Consider the following 7,083-nt stretch of genomic DNA (forward strand, 5'->3'; position numbering starts at 1 on the left):
ATGTTATTACTTACGTTGGTAAGGTTACATTTGATTTCGTCGAAGGTATTTGAAGCAGTATGATAAATAAACAGTTGTCGTTGAAAATAGTAACCTAGTAACTGTAGACTCGTGTTCAAAAAATACAAATTACACTGTTTCAACGTTATATTATATTTTGAATGTATTCTCTTCGGATGATTTTCTCAGACTCCCAAACGGTTTTATAATGGAGGGGAACCTCACAGTCAGGGGTGTGTAAATTTCAGGGTTGACTCTACTTGCACATTCGAGGGGTTGTCAAAAGTTTTGTTTTTCTTTCTCTTCTACGCTTACAGCTCGGCCATCCTGCACAAAACCTTTTAAACAAATCAATATTATGCTTCATCTTCTTCTAGATACTCTATGTCTTCATATTCAATGTCGGAGTCTGATGCCTTGCCTTCTGCTTTTTGGTAGAGTCGCATATTTAAAGGGTCGAAAATTCCTTCAAAGCGATTGTTGGATACTTGATAGTTATCTAAATCCCCTACTACATAACGATTCCTATCGAGTACTTTTTTAACTTCATACGGCCCTCGGAATTTCGGTTTGAGTTTACTTCTTTCTCCTACCACATTCAGTCGTCTCAACATAACTAGGTCGCCTTCTTGGTATTGGGTGTTCTTCGTGCATTGGCTATCGTACGCGCGTTTGTTGTATTGTTGCTGTTTACGCATACACTGGCTTGCCTCTTCCCGTATTCCATCCAAGTCTCTAAAGGTTACATCGATTTGATCCTGTAAATATTGAGTCAGATCACAATCTATCCTCCTTTTCTGATCCACACCGAACATCAGTGTTGCGGGACTTTTCCCAGTCGAACGATTAACCGTGTTGTTTAACAAAAACTCTACATCAGAAAGCACTGTATCCCAACATTTACCCGATTCTTCAACCATCTTACTAAGCAGCGGAACTAATGTCTTGTTGTACCGTTCAACTTGACCGTTTGCCTTGGGACAAGCCGTAGCGACCTTTACATGTTTCACTCCATGATCTTCCATAAACTTTCCAAACGCCACAGACGTAAACGCCGAACCTCGGTCCGATACCAAAACTTTCGGCGTGGAATATGCGTAAAAATAACCCTTTAACGATTTTATCACATCTTTTGAGTTCGTAGTTTTGGTAGGATAAAGCTTTATAAATTTTGTAAAAGCGTCAACGACGGCAAATATGTGTTCGTTTTTTCCTTTGCTCCTTTCTAAAGGTCCAAGATGGTCTATATGCAGCACTTCAAATGGCACCCGAGGCTTCTCCACGTCAAATAGATTTCCATCGAACCGTTTATTTCTGGGATTATATGGAATACACGTCACACAGGATTTTGCATGTTCCTGTACTTGCTCACGCATTTTCGGAAACCAGTATGTTCGTCTGATCAATTCACACACTTTATCTACTCCAAAATGGCCCATATGATTATGAAACTTATTGATAATCGAGGGTATCATCTGCTCAGGAATGTAGACAAGAGATCTGTTACCCACAACTTTATACAATATAGCGTTTCGAATCTCGTAATCTTTCGTTGGTCGAATATTCAAAGCCTCCTTAATTTTTGTTACATCAGGATCTCGAAGCTGAGCAATACACAAAGCGTTTTCGAAGACATTTGAAGAATTATCGTCATCTACCAGGGTAAATACGTTTGAGCGAGATAGAGCATCCGCATGCTGCATTCTTGTTCCAGGTCGATGAACAATCTCGAAGTTGTATTGTTCAAGGAACATAGCCCAACGAAAGATCTTTGGGTTGATATCCTTTTTTTCTAGGGTTTGCTTGAGAGAGTTGCAATCAGTGACAATCTTGAATTTAAGCCAAATAAATACGTGCGAAATCTCTGCAGGCAGTAGACAATCGCAAGAGTTTCAAGTTCAAAACTGTGTAGCTTTGATTCCGCCATCGTGGTTTTCCGACTGTGGTACATTACGGGGTGCATCAAGCCATCGTCACTTTGTCGTTGCAGCAATACTCCACCGAACCCTGACGACGACGCATCTGTATGCAGCTCGGTTTCGGCAGTTGGTGAATATATGCGCAAAACTGGCTTAGAGATTAGTGCGTTTTTCAAACATTCCACGGCCTGGATGTGGTCAGCGGTCAATTCAAACTCATTATCTTCCTTCATTAATTCGTAAAGTTGGCCTGCTTGTACGTTAAAACCCTGAATAAACTTCCTGAAATAATTCACTAATCCCAGGAACCGTTGCAGACTTTTCCGATTGGTTGGTACAGGAAAATTTCGGATAGATTCAACATGTCTGTCACTGGGCTTGATTTGATTGCTTTGCACGTCGTAGCCCAAATACTCAATACGAGTTTTTACGAAATGACACTTAGCAAACTGTAAATCCAAATGGTTATCAGCAAGCGTCTCAAGTACATTCCTTAACGATTCGAAGTGTTCTTGTAACGTATCGGACGCAATGAGCATGTCATCAATAAACACTATCACTCGTCCTTCTTTAATTAACGGATTCAACACTTTCGTGATATACTTTACGAAAACAGCTGGTGAATTTGCGTATCCAAAAGGCAAACGATTGAACTCGTATTGGCCATTATCAGTAACAAATGAAGTGAACTTCTTCGATTCTTCTGACAGGCTAACGTGGTAGAACCCATTCTTAAGATCGAGCGAAGTAAAGTATCGTTTTCCATGAAGTTTAGCAACTTGATCTTCAATTACTGGCATAGGGAAATGATTCCTTTCAACTATTTTATTTAAAGGTTTATAGTTCACGCACATCCGAAATGTATTATTCCTTTTCCGTGTGAGTACTACCCGTGAAGTATAGGGAGAATCGCTTTCTCTGATGATATTTTGTTGAAGTAAATCGGACACAATTTTATCAAGTTCGCTTCTCTCGAAGGCGCTGAGTCGCTGTGGCGAAGATGAGAAGACTTTGTTCTCCTTTAAACGAATATCTGCTTCGAACCTCACTAACGGCTTTTCTGGCCTACTTCTTTCTAAATAACTTTGCCTCACTAAGCTCTCCAACCATTCTCGACAGGACAAAGTCTCTTTATCATCTCCTACATCCAAATTCAAACGCGCAACAGAATCAATATCCAACATACACGTTTCATCGATGTTAGCAAGCGTAAACCACTCGTGATCCAAAGTAGAATTGATATCGTACGGCACGAAACGAAGTCGATGTATGTGATTGTTCTCTAAGAAACTTCTGCCGAGAATAACATCCACCTGCATTGTGTCGTTTGGCACTACCAAGAATCGCACCCGATAAACTGTTTCCCATACACGCAATGTTGTACTAAACTGACCTATAATTTGCGCTTTCGAGTTGTTTATTCCAACAATTTCTTCAGTTGCTGCGCCCAGCAATAAACATTTAGGCAATAATCTTATTTTAATTAAATTAGCATAACTACCGGTATCGAATAAAGCCATTGCTTTGATACGTTCTCCCGCAGCATCAATTTGCACTTGTTGCTGTGATGATTGATTGACCGTCAGTTGGCTGTCCGTACCGACCTCATCGAAGATCGCATTCGTATCCGATCGCCTCATTCCATCTAGTTTTGTAACTGCCACCTGTTGAACTGCCTGTTGCACAAATTCTCTTCCCCGGCAAATGTCGGATGAATGTCCCGCACGCTGACATCTGTTACACCGCTCCTTACGCTGTGGCCTGGGGCAGTCTAGAGATTTATGCCCTGATTCACGACAGTTGAAGCACACTATATCTGTTGTTGAAGGACGCAACACGGAATCGGCTTTCGATGGTCTTGGAGCAGCTTGAGGTATCATTTCCATGTTTGACGCAATCCACTTTATGTGCCTCAAAAACTCGAGAGTTGATGTGTATTGTTTTGCGAGAAGACTGCTGTACACTCGATCATGACGAAGTCCTTTTATAACATACTTCAACGTGGCTGATGCACTGAAGTCACCTTTCTGTGTGATGGCATCTACTCGGTATACATATGACTCGTAGGATTCTCCTCGTTCTAACTTCACTGCTTCCAGTTCACGGTGAATGTCAGCTTCATCATACGTTTCGGGGAAAGCAATAATGATTCGTTTTTTGAACTGACACCAATTAAATATGGACTCCTCCTGACGTCGGTACCAGTTACCTGCCGCTCCCGCCAATCGAGTTGAAGCATACAACAAGCACACCTGCTCCGACCATCCATATATGATGCGAAAATGGTCGATTCTTCGTAACCACTTGCCAACGCCATCTCCTTCAGAATATTCCGGAATCAATCGTCCAACGTCATACGGATGTAAAGCCACGCTTTGAAATCGATTTTCCCCAACGGAACTTGTGTCTTCGATCGATTTTACATCGTGTTGTTCCTCTTCGTCTCCATCTTCTTTTTGTTGATCTACATTTCGTTTCTCGTCTCCATCATTCTCCGCATCGTAAAATGGCGCCTCCGTTTGGATAACCGTTTCGCTTTTCGTCAGCTTAGTAGCCATTTTTCGCGTCAATGGCATCGTCGCTAATATCGTCGAAATTGTTCTTCTCAAGAGATTATCCGTTTTACCATCGTCCTCTTCGAGAAGTGCCGGGTATCCCACTCCTGAAACTGTAGACTTGTGTTCAACAAATACAAATTACACTGTTTCAACGTTATATTATATTTTGAATGTATTCTCTTCGGATGATTTTCTCAGACTCCCAAACGGTTTTATAATGGAGGGGAACCTCACAGTCAGGGGTGTGTACATTTCAGGGTTGACTCTACTTGCACATTCGAGGGGTTGTCAAAAGTTTTGTTTTTCTTTCTCTTCTACGCTTACATAACCTTTATGCATATGCTTCCGCCAGCTGGCTCGGCTAATGTGATATGATTTATTCAGGGAATGCTTTGATCGTGGTACCGACATGGTGCATAATTTGCAGCTTTGTTTTTTGTGCTGGTTCATAACGGCAATCAACTGTGCCGACGAAACTGTAGCCAATGTTTAGTGTTGTTTGGATACCATCTATGTAAATAAATTCAAACTTACGGGATACGTCCGAACGGCAATTCTGACATTACGTTTTACCTTCCACTTCACTCTCCTTGGGTGGACTTCTTCATCTGGGGAAGCGGGGGAAGACAGCCACTCTCTAGATTATTGCAACAATAAACTATTCGATAGTCAAAATAAATTATTTTAGTGTATTACCCTTAATTATGTACACCCATTCCCATCGTGCGTATAGGGAGAACGTCGTGATAAACAAGTAAAACTAACTTTTCAGATGGCGACGAGTACCAATTTATTTTTTTGCTTGCTAGATATTTAATGTCTTATGCCGGATTTAGACGTTGTGAGTTACTAGTACCTAGTAACTCACAACGTTTAAATCCGGCTTTAGTGCAGAATATGTACATGTGAAACCAATGTTATAATAGTAAATAAACAAGTCTGTTAGGAGTGCTTATAAAGAAAACGGTATGTTTTTGAAGCATTTCACAGAATTGCTGAGGCATTTTTGCTTGACTCAAACCGGGAGTAAGACGGCTACTATTGAAAAAAAATGTGATTTGACCTTAAATCATTCGAACGCACTCAACTGACGAATTGATTGAGGATATCTCATTTGAAAATCAGATGCCACGCAAAATGATTTTTAATGGTGATAACTCCACAAGGCTTGCCCAATAAGCACGTTGAAGTTAATTCAGGGAAAATAACCCCTCCCACTCTTGTCACGATTGATCTCTAGTACAACGGCCCTGATCTATATTTCCGGAAACAATAGTTCTTTATAGGGCTAGAATCACGAGGTATTCCATGTAGCCGCTTTACCCCAGATGGTGGCCAATTTTACCTGGCATGATTTCAGTAGCACCATTTTCATACCTTTGTCAATCTATCATATATTAATATATTTAACATTATGAAATAAAAAGTGAACTTAATGAAAATCAACGTGATTAAGGAAAATACCCCAAAGATCGATGCTGACATACTGAAAATACTTCATTTTAAATGCATTGTGTTTGATTCTAATCTCTGCTTAGGGTCTAACCCCAGCGTCCCTTTTTTTTTGGAGGTGACAATAACATTTATGGATAGGTGCAAGCATACATGCATGATAGAATGTGACGTCACGTATAGAATAAATCAAAGAAAAATAGGAAATAACATAGAAATAGTAACTACAGGAAGAGAAAGAGTAGTGTGGAAGAATAAAATATATTTAATATTGTATAGTCTGAGAAAAACAATATCTATAATTGTTTCCCTCCACTACGACTATCCCGTGAATCTTGTCGTCCTCCGGACTCAAAACGAGTCACCAACCCTCGCCAACATTAGTTGGAAGTAGGTGTATTGACACTTCATAGCCTTTGAACTAGAACGGCTTGTGGGCTTAGCAGATGACTTCTTGGGTACGTGAGGTTTCCTGGCAGTACGAGAAGATAGAGAAGAGCTCCTCTTTGCGAGAGGTGAAGGTATTCACCAGTAACTGACTAAGAAAAAAACGACCCTGAGAGCCCTATACCAAATCCTCAGAGTTACAAGTCCTTGTGGGAAGAAACTCTTCTTCATCCTCCTCCATCAATCCATTCTCGCTCGACGCTCGCCGGCAACGTTTCTGCTCCGATGACCACCAAACGACAAGTGGTGTGGTTTCAAATCGCGGATGGCTTATTTATACCGAATAAGTTGAAAACGGGCCGAAATGGATGTATGAGTTGCTCGTTTTTGTTGGTACGGGATGGTAAGTACACAAATGAGCAGAACAAATAAATAGGAAAATGGGAATGCTTTCATTAATTTAAACCGATTATGGATTAGGGAATTGTAATGTATAGCATATCAAAAAAAATCTTAGAGAATTTTCTGGTTCGATTGGTATGCAAATCATCAGAATTTGTTCGCTGTTTTCTGAAAGACGTAGTTCTACATTAAAAAAAAACAAATCATTTGGGATGTTGCTGCATCTTATAGAGGAGGAGGGAGCCTCTCACGTTCAAGGTCACGAGTTCAATTCTCACTCCGGACATTCTTCGAAAAATGGAAATAAAAAGTGGGGTCTCCGTAACCACATTGGTTGCGCGTTCGCTTAGTAAGCGATCAATCGT

The sequence above is a fragment of the Toxorhynchites rutilus genome, chromosome 1, assembly GCF_029784135.1.
Source record: "Toxorhynchites rutilus septentrionalis strain SRP chromosome 1, ASM2978413v1, whole genome shotgun sequence".
NCBI classification, from domain to species: Eukaryota; Metazoa; Arthropoda; class Insecta; order Diptera; family Culicidae; genus Toxorhynchites; species Toxorhynchites rutilus.